This window comes from Mirounga angustirostris, unplaced genomic scaffold (genome assembly GCF_029215605.1).
Source record: "Mirounga angustirostris isolate CCGP_5_RB_7025 unplaced genomic scaffold, mMirAng1.0.hap1 SCAF_9, whole genome shotgun sequence".
In the NCBI taxonomy this organism is placed as follows: Eukaryota; Metazoa; Chordata; class Mammalia; order Carnivora; family Phocidae; genus Mirounga; species Mirounga angustirostris.
Window position 1 is genome coordinate 109,501,165 of NW_026991717.1, and position 19,783 is coordinate 109,520,947.

The 19,783-nt window shown below is 37.5% G+C and overlaps 1 protein-coding gene across 7 annotated transcripts in view; it reads left to right on the top strand.

The window, feature by feature from the left end:
• The window catches only part of FUT8 (fucosyltransferase 8), a 315,924-nt gene that overhangs the window by 9,845 nt on the left and 286,296 nt on the right, over nucleotides 1-19,783 (top strand). Inside the window, exon 1 of one of the 7 annotated variants that reach the window (XM_064571178.1) lies at nucleotides 13,545-13,563. The exons of the other annotated variants lie outside the window; for them this stretch is intronic. The gene's annotated coding sequence lies outside the window, so the exon portion shown is untranslated. Of the gene's footprint in view, nucleotides 1-13,544; nucleotides 13,564-19,783 lie in introns of those variants that run through there. 7 annotated transcript variants of the gene reach the window in all.

Below are 19,783 nucleotides of genomic sequence, written 5' to 3' on the forward strand. Positions count from 1 at the left end.
TCTTAGTCGTGTGTATAACTTTGAGAATAGGGACAATCATAAAAGCTGAGTTAATGATTTTTAAAGAGAAGAAAGGCAAAGTTTAATAATTCTCAGAGGTAGAGCTTTAAAAGTGATTGAAGCTTCTTACGAATGTAAGACAAAGACTATGCTTTTAGTTATTTTTTTGTTTTCTGAGTAGAATATGGAATGGAGAGATTTTAGTTAAGTTTAAACCAAGTTGGGTTCAAGGCAGTCGAGTGAGATTAGACTGTTTTTCAAAGAAGAACCAAAGACAATGTATAACTACCATTGGGAAGACTGTCCTAGGGCTCATGTAGAGGCAAAGCTGATAGGTAACATTCAGGTGTCAAACTAAGGAAAATAGACACATATAGGGAGTTAAAAAATAGTGCTTGTACATATGTAAATGAATGTGTTTGTAACAGGAGTAGACAACTGTCTGCGTAGGCTGGTATCAGATATGCCAAAGGGTTAATGTGCATTTTCAGTATAGTATAAAAAAAGAGCACTGAATAACAACTAGCTAAATTTAAAAATGAGAGTGCTGTAACTACTTTCAAATATTCAATAATTTGACTCTTAGAAACCATCAGAGCTTCTTATATTGCCTATAATAGTAGGAAGTATGGTATAAGATGATTGAATTTTTATTTTTACCCAACATACTAGAATGTATGAGTGGTAACCCACAGATCAGACACTGTGGAGGAGGGGAATATAGCCATAAATATATTTTAATGATGGAGTCATTATAGCAGCATAAGAAAATTTGTTTCATGCTTTATAGTCCTATTTTTTGTTCACAAGTGGTATTTCTAATTTAGGTAAACCGCCTTATGATAACCAGAAATTTCCCCAAATGTGAAACTTCTATTTAATCAATGAAGATTTGTCACTTTGACAATAATATAATGATTATGTTAAGACTCTAAAGGAGTTCTAAAAGTTGAATCTCATAGCTTTTTATGCAATGGCAGCATTCTAGGAATAAGTATGAGAACTTTATAAGGTGACTATTTTATGGCAACCATATTCTTTTAAATATATGCCATGCCATATTTATTTTTAAATATCTCACAGAATTTGTAATACATATAAAGTATCTAAATATGAATTGTGTAATTGGAAAAATTTCAGTGTAAAGGAAAAGAGATACTTTGAAGCTTCAAAATATTAAAGATCTTATTTTTCCAGCGAATTTTTATTTTTAAACATAATAATGGGTACCTGGGTGGCTCAGTTGGTTCAGCGTCTGCCTTCAGCTCAGGTCATGATCCCAGGATCCTGGGATCGAGCCCTACGTCAGGCTCCTGCTTGGCAGGGAGTTTGCTTCTCCCTCTCCTTCTGCTGCTCCCCCTGCTTGTACCCTCTCCCTCTCTCTCTCCTATCAAATAAATAAATAAAATCTTTAAAATAAAAAAAAATAATAAGTGAGCAGCTGTCAAAAGATACAGCCATTTTTTTAAAAGATTTTATTTATTTATTTGAGAGTGGGAGAGAGAGCAAGCAAGCAAGCATGAGCAGGGGTAGAGGCAGAGGGAGACGGAGAAGCAAACTCCCCACTAAGCAGGGAACCCGATGTGGGGCTGTATTCCAGGGCTCCAAGATCATGACCTGAACCGAAGGCAGATGCTTAACCGACTGAGCCACTTAGGTGCCCCTCCAAAGATACAGCCATTTTTAAGTTTAGAATTCCTATTCTCTGTATAGTTCTCTCACATACTTGACTTTAAGAAAATAGACATTAAGGATTTCTTGAATAATCAAATATACTACTTGAATATTTAAGCAAAGCATCAGAGCAAGACACATTAATGCAGTAAAAATGATTAATTTAAAAGTTTTATAACATAGTAAAGAAAAAATGCAGTAATATACAATGGAAAAGAAGACTTACAGAAGGAACATCATGACCTCAAATCAGATACAGAAGGCTGTTTTATAAAACAATAACAGTCAAATCAAATAGGCTAAAGAATTTGTGCCGTTCTACTAGATAAGTGAAAATGAGATTAATAATTATAAAGAGTGCTCCAAGATACTCACTCACACTGGTTGGCAATTCTTTTGTAATTGATTTCCTGCCGGGGCTATTTCTGACCTTTTCTACTCCCTAGCCCCTGATTCCTGTATACTGTTCCCAGACTTTGTAGGTTTTTTTCAATTACTTTTTTTTTTTTTTTAAGAGTAAGAAGGTTAAGGCCATCAAACAGACATGTCTTCAGCGTTGCTTTTCTTTATCTCTAAATTGTTTAATTTCCCTTCCTCTCTACTATTTGGTGTTAGGGATGTATCATTTTAGGCTTACATGACTATTTCTTCTTCTTACATGACTTATCCCTTCTGTTAGACTATATGGGCTTGCTAGTAAACTCTTTTATTATTTTTATTTAAATCTCCCCTAACATCTTCAATGGCCTAAAAAAAAATCCACCCAAAAAACACCTTTTCTTATTCTTTTTTCCTTCTTTCCCCCCCTTTTTTTTTGTATTATCCAATAGCCCAAAGGAAAAAGCAACATGTATATTGTTTAAATTTTGCTATCTTCTTTTTCACTAAAGCTATTTTCTCTGTTGTTACCAGTGACCTGAATTGCCAAATAGAGACTTTTTTCAGTTTTAATTCTTGCTTTTAAATTATCCAGATTTGACACAGTGAACCCCTTTTCCTCCTCCCTTCTTATAAGGGAGCTTATAAGCTCTCTTGTATATTCTAGCCACACTTCGTTCACAAGGTCAACTTGCCTTATAGATTTTTCTTAATCTAGCTGCTTTTCCTTGGAGTGTTACCTGGTCCTTTGGCTTCAGTGAGTACCTCTTTCAGATGACCCTTACACTGTAAGTGCCTAAACTTCAGTTTTTAGCTGGAGAGCTCCACCTGTTTGTCATGCCATTAAGTTCAACATGCTCAATTTGAATTTTCTTTCATTTTCTTTCTCCTAAAATGTATTCTTCTAACTTTCCTTTCTCTATTATTGGCTTATTCCTCCCATTACCCAAACTTGAACTCTGAGTCATCTTTGAATTCCCCATCAAATCTATTCAGTTGTTAAACTGGAAATTCTGTTACTACAGCGTTTCTGTTTCATCAGCTCTTTTCTGTTTCATTATTTTTTTAAAGATTTTATTTATTTATTTGACAGAGAGAGAGAGAGAGAGAGCACAAGCAGGGGGAGCAGCAGAGGGAGAGGGAGAAGCAGGCTCCCCGCTGAGCATGGAGCCCAATGCAGGGCACTATCCCAGGACCTTGGGATCGTGACCTGAGCCGAAGGCAGATGCTTAACCGACTGAGCCACCCAGGTGCCCCTTCTGTTTAATTTATTACTACAGAAATTTTTACTACAGAAGGTTCTCCTTACCACTAACATATAAATAATTGTAATTTGGCAATTGCTATGGTAGAGAGGAGGCAGAGAGAGGCAGCAGTACTATTAGGGTGTGGTAAGTGGAGAAGGCTGTGTTGAAAGGAGGTGATGTTTAAGCTTAGCATCAAAGAATAAGTAGGGGCATTCCAGGCAGACAAGCTGAAGAGAGACTTATTGGAAGTTTATTATATGTTGTCAATTTATACGACTTTTGCTTTAATCCTTACTGCATGTGTGTGTTTTTTTATATTGGCATATGTAATTGCCTTTCTTCAGATATTGATGAAGATGAGTGAATGAACAAGGTAAAGCCAGAGTGACACAAAGTAGTAATATATCTTTATTACCTAGGCTTGAATGAGTAGAATGGTAAAATGTCAAGTGGTGAAAAGTGAGCACTACCTGCACTGAAGACTTAAAATCTTAAAATTTACGTTAAAAGCTGTCTTTAAGGTTCCTGGCACTTGGAATGTAAATCTAGTGGACAGCTGTTTTCAGTCTACTTATATATGGCTTTACCTTTTATTTCTCTTTATACACATATGTTTGCCCTACAGCAGGGCTAGGTAATATCTATATATTAATAGCCACTAATATTGGGAATACGTTAACTGAAGGCCACAGCAAGTGAAGAGATAATTTACTGTTTTTGCTCCCTTAGAGAAACAATGTTTTGTGCTTTTAAAATGGGAAGCATTAAAACCAACAGTTCCAAATTGGCTTAAAAAGATGACTTACTGTTGGGACGCTTGGGTGGCTCAGTCGGTTAAGTGTCTGCCTTCAGCTCAGGTCATGATCCCAGGGTCCTGGGATCGAGTCCTGCATCGGGCTCCTTGTTCCGCGGGGAGCCTGCTTCTCCCTCTGCCTCTGCCTCTCTCTCTCTATCTCTCATGAATAAATAAATAAAATCTTTAAAAAAAAAAAAAAGATGACTTACTGTTTTTGTAAATGGGAAGAGCAGAGGTGGAGCAGTCCAGGAGCAAAGAGATCCAGGAATTTAAATGATGTCTTTAGGATACTTTTCACTTCCTGACTGTACTTCTTTCTGTATGTTAGTCTTATTGTCTGCTTACGTTAGAAGTCTTTCATGACAGATGCACAGCCTCAGATTGCTGAGAGCTTACAGTGAAGAACTGAGAACTTTCTGAAGGAAGGCCTCTAATGAGGCCCATCCTTCGGCTAATCACTGTGGGGAATTGTCATTGGATTGTCATCAGAACCACATAAAACTGGGGAAGGTCAGTTCCCCAAAGGATGGGAATACTATTAACTAGAGAAGTGGGGGAAGGAATGTGAAGTAGGCAAAAGCAATCTGTAGTCATTGCAGAGGAGGAGGAAAATAAAAGTTGTAACACAGGGAAAGAGAAATGTGTACATAGGTGAGAGAAGTGAGTAAAGGGAAGGGGACTAGTGTCAGTTGAGAATGTGGTAAGCCTTGTCTTAAGCATTTTATATTTTATCTCTATGGCTTACTAGAGGCAGCTATATTATCTACAGAGGATAGCCATTTCTAGGTATAGTAGTTTTCTAAAACCTTTTCTGATTCTTTCATTCTTTTTTTTTAATTTGGCATACTTCCTTTTATTTTTTTATGAATTAAATTTTCTTTTAATTTTTTAAATTTACATGCAGTAAAATACATACTTTGTCAGATACTATTCTATGTATTTTGACAAATGTATAAGACTGTGTATACACCACCATTAATTATCAAGACATAGAGCTCCTGTTGCCTCTTTGTAATTAGCCTCTCCACCTCATCTCCAACTCAATGGTAAACACTGACCTGTTCTCCATGGCTATTGTTTTGCTTTTACCAGGATTTATGTAAATGGAATTATAGTTGTGTAGATTTTTGGGTCAGCCTCTTTCACTTCGAAAATGCCTTTGAAATTCATTCATGTTGTTGTGCGTATTAATAGTTTATTCCTTTTCATTGGTAAGTAGTAATCCATAGTATGGATGGACCAGTTTGTTTATTCATTCATCTGTTGAGAGACATTTGGGTTATTTCTAGTTTTTGGCAACTACAGGTAAAACTGCTATAAACATTTGAGAATAGTTTTTTTTATGAATGTGAATTTTCATTTCACTTGGGTAAATACCTAGCAATTATATGGTATGTGTATGTTTGATTTTGTAGGTAACTGCAAAACTTCCAAAGTTGCTATACCATTTTGCATTCCCACCAACAATATATGAGAATTCCAGTTGCTCTTCATCCTTGTTAGCACTTGGTATTGTCAGGTTTTTTGTTTTGTTTTGTTTTTTGTTTTGATTTTAGCTCTTTTAGTAGGTGTATATCACTGTGCTTTTAAATTATACTTTCCTGATGGCTAATGATGCTGGGTATATTTTCATGTGCTTTAAAATACCTTTCTTTAACATTCTGAGAATACTTTTCTGCTTTTTAAAAAATGATTGCAGGGACGCCTGGGTGGCTCAGTCAGTTAAGTGTCTGCCTCCTGCTCTGGTCATGATCCCAGGGCCCTGGGATTGAGTCCTGCATCCGGGGGGGGGGGGGGGGCTGCTTCTCCTTCTGTCTGCCACCCCCGCTGCTTGTGTGCTTTCTCTGACAAATAAATCGAATCTTCAAAAAAATGATTGCAGTTTTTTTTGAAAACAGAACAATGGCCTTGATAAGGGTTTTGATAAGCATTTGGGTTATAGCTGGTGCATTGCAAAATCCAGAGGACACCATTCACATTAAAAAAAAAAAGGGGCTCTCTGGAGTTGTGCAATGCAGCAGTGTTGGCTATATATTTACAGCCATTATCTAGAATTATAGGTGATTAAGTTCCATGGAAAATTTGAGTACTATCAAATGATGCGTTTAAAAATCATTTTTCAGTGTTTCTCCGAAATGAAATTTTGTTCAGGAGCAGATTCTAAAGAAGTGCCCTATAGGCAGTATGTCTAATGGATCAGTCTTGGGAGATAGAAAGGCCTATTTCAGATATTCAACTCCACCATTTACTGCATGAGTGACCTTGGGCATCTTCTCTAGCTTTTTTGAGCCATTTCTTTATCAGCAAAACAGGGTTGATAGAATCTCCCTTTTGTGGATGTGGTAAGAATTATCAATAATGCATGTAAAATACCTGACACAGAGTGGACCTCTTCAAGTTGCAACTGCTTTTACTTCCATTTCTTACTGCTACTTAGTGCTGATTACCCAAAAGCCATACCCAACAAAGGCTTTACGGTACCAGCAAAGCAGAGGAAAAAGAATTTGAAAAAAGATTGAAAGCACTTAATATTTAAAAAAATTTTATGAAGTAATCTGGAAAGAATTTTATTGTATTAACTTAATCTTAGTTGTGTAGCATTTAATAGGGTGGAGTAGAGGATTATACTATTATTATATTTTCTGTACTTGGGGCTTCTAAAGGTCTTAATTTGGTCTTACCACCATCACCCACCACAGCTACCCCTGTATCATGCCTGTGGTAAAGAAAGACTCTGAAATGTATCATCTAATGTTTAGGGTCTTAGAAATGCAGTTTCCTTGTTTGAGACAAGATGATATGAATGAATACTAGTTAAGACATCATTAGTTCTGTCCAGTAAAGTGAGAATATTTGAGGTTCCAGGGAATTATTTTTTAAGATTTTCTTAAACTTTGTAATTTCTTCATGATTAGTGTTTTAAAAAATTTATTTAAATTCCAGTTAATTTAATGTAATATGAGTTTCAGGTGTACAATTCAATGATTCCATACTTACACACAACACCCGGTGCTCATCACAAGAAATGCCCTCCTTAATCCCCATCACCCATTTAACCAACCCCCTCACCCACCTGTCCTCATCATGATTATTCTTGTGATTCCAGGTGATTATAGTAAAATCCTAAAATAACAAGGAAGGAGAACCAGGAAGATTAGATATGCTTTATGAATATAAGGAAGAGGTTTACCAAGTAATGGAGTGGGTATGGAGAGGAGTTAGGCTGAATTTCTGGACCTGGAAGTAACTTAACTCTTAACTGAAGAAGAGTGATAGTATGATTTTGTTTCTTTGTTTGGTTTTAAACTATCTCTCTCTACCTTGGTATTTTCTGTTTGTTAGACACATTGGTTTTATACCTTTGTGTAGTGAAGCAGTTTTGCAACTTTGAACCAAATTAGTTTGATTCACACTTTTATTTCTCAAATGGACTTTTTAAAGGTAATCATATGGAGCAGAGTAAGAAATATTCTAAGAAGTAGAATTAAAGGTCCTTTTTTTTTTAAGTTTTTATTTTAATTCCAGTTGGTTAACATACAGTGTTAATATTTAGTTTCAGGTGTAGAACTTAGTGATTCCACACTTCCATACAACACCATACAACAAGTGTACTCCTTAATCCCCATCACCTGTTTCACCCATTCCCCTATCCTCCTCCCCTCTGGTAATCATCAGTTGTTCTCTATAGTTAAGAGTCTAACGGTCCTTCTCTTCCATTTCTTCTGTCCCTGGTAAGTAATAATATCAAAAACATTTCATTTTTGCCATTTTGTAGCTTCAGATTAGAGAAAGGAAAGTTTGCATTCACATCTCCTATCTTCATCTAACTTTGTTGCCTTTGACCAACTGTGGCATATTCTCTGTTTTCTCAAATTAACAAAACCTAGATTTTTAGTGGGCACTATCTGCGCTTGCTGAAAGACTAAATTTCTGAGGTTCTCTTGCAGTTAGGTATAACCTTGTGAAGAAGTTCTGTTCAATGATACGTAAGTGGAAGTGGGTGATACTTCCAAAATTCTATTTACAGGGAGAGTTGTATCCTTTTAATCTTTTTCTCTAGCTGCCAACTTAGACCATGAGGATAGGGGCTATATTCCAAAGATAGTGGATTGGAGAGTGGAAGGATACTCTATGTTGATGACATGGTAGAATAGTCCTGGACTGCCTGTTCTCAGATTATTTTATGTCAGAGAGAAGTAAACTTCTATTTTGTTTAAGCCACAGTTAATTTGGGTTTTTCTGTTATTTATAGTTGAATCCACTTACCACCACCCCCCTCCCCCCAACACACACATTCTAAGGCAGCTTCCCTTCTCTTGCTCTGTGGTTGAACTCGTGGTACCATTCACTTTTCCACTTTTTATTTTTTATTCCCTTTTTTAGGGTTTTATTTTTTTTAAGTAATCGCTACATGCAATGTGGGGTCAAAGTCATGATCCCAAGATCAAGAGTCACATGTTGCACCGACTGAGCCAGCCAGGTGCCCCCACTTTTCCACTTCTAAATCCCTGAAATCTCTGCTCTCAATATTTTCTACAATATTTGTTCATAGGTACAGCATTGTAATTAGAAGCTGCTGTAAGTGCTAGTTACATAGTTTCTGAAATTTTAATAACTTTGAAGAAACTTTTTAGCCAAGAATATAAAAGAATGTGTAAGTGCAGTTACAGATACTTTATTTCATAATAAAAAATATATTTCTTTTTGAAAAAGATTTTATTTATTTGAGAGAAAGTGGGCACACGTGGGAGCCAGGGGAGGGGTAGAGGGACAAGTAGACTCCCCACTGAGCAGGGAGCCTGACTGTGGCTCCATTCCAGGACCCTGAGATCATGATCTGAGCCAAAGTCAGAGGCTTAACCGACTGAGTCACCCAGGCGCCCTGAAGAAGATACAGTTTCTAAAAAATAATGTATAGTTATTAAGTTGCTCCCCAGCCCAACCACCCCCACTCCTCAGTGGTGATAGACATAGATTGGTTTGGTTAATTGGCTACCAACAATTCCTCCAGTGATTTGTCTAGATCACTATTAACCCTCTTGTTACCTGCCTCTTCTGGAGCATTCATATTACCCCTACTCTTGTCACAGGGAAATACAATAATATGGGGAAGCTTCCACATCAGTTATTGGTGCAAGAATGGCTATGTGAGATGAATAAATACTAGCTCTGTTCTGGGTTTTTTGGAACTGTATGTAGCAGGGAAAGAGATCATCCTCTCTAGTCTTGAGACTGTAAAGATGTGGAAAAACTGGGTTTAGGAGAATCCTACTAATACCCAGAGAGAATCAGAAATAGAGATGGAAGGATACAATCCAGTCTTTTCTTTGGAAAATGGACATTGTACCTCATCTGGGCTAATTTAGAATCTCTTTTCTAGTAATTTTTGATAATTTGTGATTCAGACATAATTTCAAGTCAGACTGGGTTGGGCACTTGAATTAGAGGGTCAAATGAAGGGACAGAAGTTTCTTTAAAGCCAAATTCCTAAATATAAATAAATATAAATAAAAAAATTAAAGGGTGGTAGAAATTATATTCTTTGTTACTTTGAAGGAAGTTCGTATTGGTTTATTAATTTACTAATGTAAGATGTTACTAATAGAGGAAGCTGGGAGAGTGGTATATGGGAACTCTGTATTATCTTCTGAATTTTCCTTAAATGTAAAACTTCTAAAAGAGAAAGCCTATTTTAAGAAAAAGTTAATTTTTAAAAATTCTGAATAATATAAATTGCTTGAGGACGGGGTCATTTGACTTGTTAATATTTGCATACTTAAGGTCTAGCGTAGTGCCTAGCACAAAATAAGAAGTAAATGTTGAGGAACATTGTTACACTTAGGTTATTTTGTAGGAGTTTCTGGAAAGGTAAGAAAGTTGGAAAAGAAGCTATTAAATTTTCTCAGTTTTTATTAAAAAGCTATGAAAATTCAGTTTAATCAAGTTGAATTTATTTGACTACATTTCCTACTCAGTGCATTGCATAAACTTTCTATGATTGCTTGTGAAGCTAATTTTATTTTATTTATTTTTATTTTTTTTATTCTTATGTTAATCCCCATACATTACATCATTAGTTTTAGATAAAGTGTTCCATGATTCATTGTTTGTGCATAACACCCAGTGCTCCATGCAGAATGTGCCCTCCTCAATACCCACCACCAGGCTAACCCATCCTCCCACCCCCCTCCCCTCTAGAACCCTGTTTGTTTTTCAGAGGCCATCGTCTCTCATGGTTCGTCTACCCCTCCGATTTCCCCCGCTTCATTCTTCCCCTCCTGCTACCTTCTTCTTCTTCTTTTTTTTTTTTCTTAACATATATTGCATTATTTGTTTCAGAGGTGCAGATCTGAGATTCAACAGTCTTGCACAATTCACAGCGCTTACCAGAGCACATACCCTCCCCAGTGTCTATCACCCAGTCACCCCATCCCTCCCACCCCACCCCCCACTCCAGCAACCCTCAGTTTGTTTCCTGCAATTAAGAATTCCTCATATCAGTGAGATCATATGATACATGTCTTTCTCTGTTTGACTTATTTCACTCAACATAATACCCTCCAGTTCCATCCACGTCGTTGCAAATGGCAAGATTTCATTCCTTTTGATGGCTTGTGAAGCTAATTTTATTTTATTTTATTTTATTTTTTTTTTAAAGATTTTATTTATTTATTTGACAGAGAGAGACACAGCGAGAGAGGGAACACAAGCAAGGGGAGTGGCAGAGGGAGAAGCAGGCTTCCCGCTCGATCCCAGGACTCTGGGATCATGACCTGAGCTGAAGGCAGACGCTAATGACTGAGCCACCCAGGTGCCCCAGTGTTGTAAATGATTTTGAAAAGACATCAAGCTTAGTTTAGTTGATAAAACTATATCATTTCATTAACGGGTTGAGTGCTGAAATATTTACAGTCCTTTAATAAGTAGACTTAAATGTAATATTTAAAAAGAAACCTGAGTATATCGATGTCATTAGCGTTAGGGAAATACAGATTAAAACCACAAAGAGATACCACTACATACCTATTAGAATAGCACAAAACCAAACATTCTGAAAGTACCAAACTGGCAAGGATGTGGAGCAACTGGAACTCTTACACATTGCTGATAGCAATGCAAAATTGTCCAGCCCTTTAGATAAATTTTTCAGTTTCTTGTAAAGTTAAACGTACACTTAGCCCATGACCCAGAAATCCTGTCCCTAGGTATTTTCTCAAGAGAAATGAAACTATGTTCTCTCAAAGACTGGTATATGAGTGTTTATAGCAGCTCTGTTCATAATTGTCAGAAACTGGACATGACCCAGGTGTGTGAATGGATACACCATACAGTGGAACACCACTCAGTAATAAAAGGAACCAACTTGGATGAATCTTAAAGCATTACACTGAGTGAAAGCAACTTGTTTCATGATTCCATTTATATGACCTTGTTAAAAATGCAAAACTGTAGTGATGGAAAATAGCACTGGTTATCGGGTTATGTTACTTATGACTACATATAACTTAGGACTATAAAGAAAGAGTATGGAGTTTTTGGGTTTTTTTTTTTTTTTTTTTTAAAGATTTTTATTTATTTGACAGAGAGAAAGACAGCCAGAGAGGGAACACAAGCAGGAGGAGTGGGCAGAGGGAGAAGCAGGCTTCCTGCGGAGCAGGGAGCCTGATTCTGGGCTCACGGGGCTCGATCCCAGGACCCTGGGATCATGACCTGAGTCGAAGGCAGACGCTTAACGACTGAGCCACCCAGGCGCCCCCAGTATGAAGTTTTTGGGTGTAATGGAACTGTTATGTATCTGCGTATTGGTGGTAGTTTATATGTTAACATTCATGGAACTGTATTCCCCTGAAAAAGTCAATTTTACTGTATGTTAATTTAAATAGGAAAACAGAAGACATACAAACCGAATATATGTCTGCTTTATAAAGCTTTTGTAAATAAGCTTAAATAAATAAGCTTATGTAATTACTGTTTGCTGTTTTCTCTATTAGATTTTTTTTTAACTTTCAAGAATTTGTATAAGGTAACTGGTATCAGAAAATCTTTTATGTTGGGCGCCTGGGTGGCTCAGTTGGTTAAGCGACTGCCTTCAGGTCATGATCCTGGAGTCCCTGGATTGAGTCCCGCATCGGGCTCCCTGCTCAGCGGGGAGCCTGCTTCTCCCTCTGACCCTCCCCCCTCTCATGTGCTCTCTCTCTCTCATTCTCTCTGTCTCAAATAAATAAATAAAATCTTTAAAAAAAAAAATCTTTTATGTTAAAAGAATTAGTACTATAATCATTCTGTACAAAGAATTTGGGTGGTCACATTTTTGGATAGGCAATAACTCGTTTATTGAAATAATACTGGTTAGTTATCACTTTGTGGAACATTTAAACTATATTTTGCTCATAATCATGGCTAAATATTATTTTTCCTGTTTTACACATGAGGAAACTGAAGTGTAGGGTATTAGATGTTTTGCCCTAGATTACTCAGTAAGAATGTGATAAAGCTGGAATTTCAGCTGTTAACTGTTGTTACTGTGTTTATGTATTTTCAACTAATTATCTAATTATATTTGACTTAATATCAAGGTAAAACCAACTACAATGTGCATATATACTAATTGGTGGGTCAAAGCAGCCCAACAACAGTCTGGGTAACAAAAATTAACTAACTTGGCAGTATAGATTTCCTTTTGCAAATGAATGTAGAGGTAATAGTTGCATGTATTAATAATTTAAACCATAATGTTTGCCAAATTGGCCATTAAGCATTATATTTATAGTTTTTATGCACCTCAACTAGAAATAGACAAAAAGGAAAATAAAAATGTGTTTGCTACAGTATGCCAAATTAACTTGTAATACAGTTTGTCTTTGACTTACAAATACTTTAAATTTAAGTCCCCTATAGAATAGAAATTGCCTGGAAAATGACTGATCTCTATGTAGAGGAATGCTGTCTCTTACCTGATTGTTCAGATTTTCCAGCAGGCACTATTAATTAATTTTCTCTTTAACTTTGAGTCTGTTGGTGAACCCCTGCCTCTCTGCAAAGCTGCCATGCTATCATGGGTGTCACGGACATTTCTGGTCTCACTGACAAACAGGGAGGCAATTGAATTCCTGAGATCACAGTTTAGCACTCAGAATATTAATACATCCACCCTCCTTCCCACATACACCTAGACACATGCATGTATATTTTCCTGTATTTATAAATGGTAGCTACATATTGTTGTTAAGTTACAATTTAAATATTGGCTGGCCTGGGAATAGAATGACCATTTTTATTTTATTTTATTTATTTTTTAAAGATTATTTGAGAGAGAGAGAGTAAGCGAGCACGAGCCGGGAGGAGGGGCAGTGGGCGAGGGAGAAGCAGACTCCTCGCTGAGCAGGGAGCCTGATGAGGGCTGGATCCCAGGACCCTGAGAGCATGACCTGAGCCGAAGGCAGACGCTTACCCGACTGATCCACCCAGGTGCCCCTATTTTATTTTTTAAAGGTTTTATTTATTTTAGAGAGAGAGAGCAGGGAGGTGGGGGAGAGGGAGAGAGAATCTGAAGCCAACTCCGTGCTGAGTGGGGAGCCCCATGCGGGGCTCGATCTCACGCCTGCAAGATCATGACCTGAGCTGAAACCAAGAGTCAGACACTTAACCGACTGAACCACCCATGCGCCCCTAGAATGAGCATTTTTAGCATTGTTTTCATATACAAGGAAAGTGCCTTTTAAGTTCTGAATAAGTTTTGGAATAGCATGTTCATTCATGGCAGCCTGCCTATTTTTATTTATTTATTATTTATTTATTTATTTATTTTTTAAAAGGTTTTATTAATTTATTTGAGACAGAGAGAATGAGAGAGAGAGAGCATGAGAGGGGGGAGGGTCAGAGGGAGAAGCAGACTCCCCGCCGAGCAGGGAGCCCGATGCGGGACTCGATCCAGGGACTCCAGGATCATGACCTGAGCCGAAGGCAGTCGCTTAACCGACTGAGCCACCCAGGCGCCCAGCCTGCCTATTTTTAATACATGAGGACCTCATTGCTTGTCAATGCCACGCATGAAATATTTGGTACATTTACTAGCTTATAATCATCAAGGATTATATATCTGAGTTTGGGATTAAACAGTGTACTGCAGGTAATTTACATTGTTGTGTAATTGAGACTGATAGTACTACTGATATTTTGTTAATGAGTGATAGAAGACTATAAATTTTATTATTTTTTTAATAATTTTTTTTAAAGATTTTATTTATTTGACAGAGACACAGCAAGAGAGGGAACACAAGCAGGGGGAGTGGGAGAGGGAGAAGCAGGCTTCCCGCTGAGCAGGGAGCCCGATGTGGGGCTTGATCCCAGGACCCTAGGATCATGACCTGAGCCGAAGGCAGACGCTTAATGACTGAGCCACCCAGGTGCTTCAGAAGACTATAAATTTTAATCTGTGTAATTTGGTGGAGTGGAAAAAGCTATGGTTTTGGGGTCAGATCTGAGTTCAGATTCTAACCCTACTACTAACTGAATTTGTTTCTTCAACTGTAAAATGGAGATGGTAATTGCAGGGTGGTTATGAGATTTTAAATGATTTGGCAGTACCCTGTGTAAAGTGCTTATTTAGTCAAGGCATTTGGTACACATTAAACACTCAATAGCATACTATTAGCTCTTTAATTCCTTGAAGTTAGTTCTTTAGTAACATGACATACATAAAAGTGAGCATTTCACTGAGCTGCAGCATAGAATTATGTTTTAAAAGGTGTAATAGTAAGTAGGTGTGATAGCATATGTTGATATCTCTTTGGCTATGTTAAATATAAGTTGGCTTATTTTAATTTTTCACATTTTAGTAATGCTCATAAACACTTATTAAGTACTTATCTATTAATGAAAGCTCAAGTAGCAAGTAAAAATGAATAAAATAATGCGCTATTTGTTTTTCAAATTATTATTTTGTATAGTAATATTTGCTTTAGAGGAAGTCTTATTTTATGGAGATACTGGCTCAATTTTTATTTCCCATTATGAAATAGTAAACTTTTGAAATGCATATGTACTTCTGAAATTCAGAGTAGGTTATCAGTGGCCAGTACTGACCTTCAAAGCTATTTCAATGAAAGTGAAGTAGAAACCTTAGAATGTAAATGAATTTGGTAATTGTTCTTATATGAACCTGATGGTAGGAGTATGGAAGTTGAACTAGTATAATATGTTTGTAGTCTAGTTTCAAGTTAATAAGCTAAGCACAATTAAACAAAAATAATATTCCTGGCCTTGAACACTCAAAATGGTTTGTGAGGAAGTTTCAGTTAACAAATACTTCATTTAAGCAATGCTGTTTGGCTAGGCCATGGTAAATATCAGATGCCTAGAGAAAATTCATTGATGAGTATCATGTACTTAAAATGTCTGGCCAGCTTTGTGGAAGGTCTACTTAGGAAGTTATTTACTCTTCTTTGGCTTTTCATCTCCCTTTACTTCCCATTTTCTCACTGCTTTCTCCTTACTTCTTCTCACCTCCTTTTTTCCCCTCCTTTTTCTTTCCCTTCCTCCCTTTTCCTCCCCTGTTCTTTTCCCATTTCCTTTATTCCAGTAGTCTCTACTGAGATTTTTTTAAGACTAAGAAACATTTCAGACGTATTAAAAAGTACAGTAAGTCATATAGCAGACATTATCAACCACTGAAATTAAGCAGATGTCACTTTTTGCAGTCTTTAGTTCAACTCTTATTTTTTTAAAAGGGCAGGCAGAAGAGCAGGATTCTTGACTCTTGTTTTTTTGCAGTAATTCAGCACTTTGAATAATGCCTGAGTCTTAGTAGCTGTCCAACAGATATTTGTTAAAAAGACCAGCAAATATATATTCAGAAAAGAACAAAAAAGCCTCAAGGCAGGAGTGTTTGAGAATCATCCACAATGTCAGAGACAATGAGAGAATTTCAGTAAAAATTGAAAGCAGTCCATTATCATTGATAACCTGGGTAGTCACTGAAAGCATTAGTTTTCACCTTAGCATTTGTCATGAGAGAGGCAGTGTGATATAGTAGTCATTTAAGGTCCAGGTTTTGGAGAAAGAATGTCTGAGTTCAAATCCCATTTTTCCACGTAGCTTTCTTTCTGTGTCACTGGGCAAGTCATGTTTCAGTTTCTTCTGTAAAGTAGAGATGAACTTAGAGGGTTGTGAAAAGTAATTCATGTAAAGAAAAATGCACTTAGAATAATGTCTGGTACACAGTAAATGCTAAAAAAAAAAAAAAAAAATGTGGCCTTTCAATAATTACTACCAAGTAATCCAAACACTGTATATATGGCTCCTCAAATCTTCTGTAGACTCTGTCTCAGTTTGGCAAAAACAAAGCCCCTTCTTCTACACATCCACAATATCTGCTGGTATGAAGTCTCTTCCAGTCTCTATAACTAAGGATGTAAACAATCTCATTATTTGTCTTTTTTATCTCAGTTCAGATAGTACTTTAAAATTTCTCTTAGTATTTTACTTGGTAGGCAGTAATTACAATATCTGTGAAAATTAAGCAGTGTGAATTTTTTTTTAAAGACAAAAGTGTGTTTTTGATGGTATTTTATTTACATAGCTTCTTATCCTGAAAATCTGATAAACTTTGATCATCATAGCTTTATGAACTTTGTTCACTTGTCATAGCTTTATGAGGATCTGAAAGGATGATCTTAACAGCTGCTAAGTAAATGGTTTTGAATTTTAGAATTATTTCTATTCTCAGCAGTACTAATTAGTAATACTGTATGCATTGAATGTCAGTATAAGCAGGGAAAGCTGAAGATTTTATTTTCTTCTTTGAGCTTTTAAATGTATTCCATTCCATCCAAAATCATTGGTTTTTCAACATTAATGATACATTGGGAATAGAGAAATTCACAACAAGAAAATACTTAGAAATTCTAAAATTTCCTTCTGTTATTTGAAAAAAGTAAGTTTGGTTATTTACTGAGGGAAAATAATATTTTAAGATAAATAGAGGTGTTAGTTGTATTTTAAGAACATTTGTTTTATCTGTACTGAATTGAATGGAGCTATGCTGTAATAATGACAATTTTTTCTTATTTTCTAGCAGTTAGAGGAAGTTCTCTGACAAATCAGTTGGTTCTGTAGTAGTGCTTCTCAAACTTGAGTTCTTTAGACCCATTTTACATTCTTAAAATTTATTGAGGGGGACTGTGAGAAACTTGACTTTTTAGATCATATTGATATTTACCACATTAGAAATTAAAACCAGGAAATTTAACATAATTCATTTAAAAATAGCAATAATAAACCCATTATGTTTATGTAAATAGCATTTTTTAATAAATAATTTCCCAAACAAAAAAAGGTAATGAGAAGAATGGCATTGTTTTACATTTTTGTAAATTTCTTTAATGTCTGGCTTAACAGAAGATGTCTGGAATTTTACTTCTGCTCTTGCATTCAGTGTATCATGATACGTTGTTCCGGTTGAAGTATATGAAGAAAATATGGCCTCACATACATATATATTTGGAAGAGGGGTAGTTTTAGCTTTTTAGATGATTGTGGATATCCTGTTTGATACTACATCAAAACTTGACACATGGTAGTCTTCTAAATTGTGAAATCTGAAACTATATCAGTTAAATCTAATTTTACTAGTTACTTTATTACATTAAAATCCATGGCTATGCTGTGTACATTGATTGGATCTTTAATCCACGCATGATTTTGTAACATTAAGCTTGGGTCATTTGGAAAATACTGGTTCACTGAGTTACGCAGATCTTCCAAATGTTGACATGACACATTTCATTACACAGTATAAAAAAATCACTTGTTAATAGCACCACCAATCTCATTAGAAAGGTAAGATGTTAAGCTCATGACGAATACATATTTTCTCAACTTGAAAGTTTGAATTGGAAGCTGTCACTTTGGAAGATTGGCTTACTGGTTGCCGCAGGAGGACGGGGTGCTGGGTTGACTGTGATGGTGTGCACCGCCTTGCCTCCATCGTCTGCGCTCCAGGCTCGCCAGTGGTGGCTGGGACACGGATTCCCGAGGCCGCTCCAGAGCTCAGTGAGGGGGGGTAGGTCGCACAGCAGGCCAGTGGCTGACTGTGGGCCTCCACGTGACACAGGCACCCTCAGGAGGAACGGCCACCACGGGCTGCCTGCTTGGAGCACACGCCCACTGTGTGCAGGAAGGCCAAGTGCCTGCTGCCCTCAGAAGCCAGCTGGACTCCAGGTGTCTTGGGCTGCTTTAGCTGCCCTAACACAATGTCACAGCCTGCTGTGGCAGCACATGTTAGTGGGGGCTGCCCCCTGCACGTTGCCACCTGTGCAGGTCCTCCTGGCAGGCTGACTGCAACAGAGCCTTGCTCATACGTGTGTACCAACAAGCCTATGCACACCTCTGCCAGGTGCTCCTCCACCATCCACATCCCCTATTGGGAGCCATGATGAATGCTTGAGATGCCAGTGCACCCGGATGCCCTGTTCCCATAGGAGAGGTGGGCCTGCTTCCTGAAATGTGAGGCCCAGCGCAGAGACACAAAGGAGGAACCAGAGCTCTGTGACAACTTTGAGGTGGAGCAGTACAAGGTGTTTTGGATTAAAAAGTGACCATGCCAGGAAGCTGCCCTGGTGGGGTTCGCTGCAGGCGGGGAGTGTATGTCTTTAAACGGTACGTTCACACACATACACACAAAAAGATAGACTTTGTTCATTTTCAAGAAGATGTCTGCCAAATACCCAAGTCTGGAGAATCGGAGTTCTTTCAAGTAAAAACAGTATCCCATGGAAAGTGGCTCTTTCAGCTTGTAGCTCAAACAGTCCTACAAGTGGTTTTCCTCAAGACAGTTATTATTTTTTGGTACACACAGAAATGCTTTATGCATACTTCCATTTCAGTACACAGACTATTAAAAAGATGCATTCTTGGGCACCTGGGTGGCTCAGTCAGTTAAGCGTCTGCCTTCCGCTCAGGTCATGATCCCAGGGTCCTGGGATCGAGACCCACATTGGGCTCCCTGCTCCTCGGGACGTCTGCTTCTCCCTCTGCCTGCCGCTCCCCCTGCTTGTGCTCTCTCTGTCAAATGAATAAATAAAATCTTTTAAAAAGATGCATTCTCAAAGGGTGAGAATTTAAAAAATAAAAATTAAAAAAAAATTTTTTTTATTGTTAATCACCATACATTACATCATTAGTTTTTGATGTAGTGTTCCATGATTCATCGTTTGCATATAACACCCAGTGCTCCATGCAGAACGTGCCCTCCTTAATAACCACCACCAGGCTAACCCGTCCTCCCACTCCCCTCCCCTCTAGAACCCTCAGTTTTTCAGAGTCCATCGTCTCTCATGGTTTGTTTCCCCCTCCGATTCCCCCCCTTCATTCTTCCGCTCCTGCTATCTTCTTTTTTTTTTTTCCTTAACATATATTGCATTATTTGTTTCAGAGGTACAGATCTGTGATTCAACAGTCTTGCACAATTCACAGTGCTCACCATAGCACATACCCTCCCCAGTGTCTATCACCCAGCCACCCCATCCCTCCCACCCCCTACCACTCTAGCAACCCTCAGTTTGTTTCCTGAAATTAAGAATTCCTCATATCAGTGAGGTCATATGATACATGTCTTTCTCTGATTGACTTATTTTGCTCAGCATAACACCCTCCAGTTCCATCCACGTCATTGCAAATGGTAAGCTTT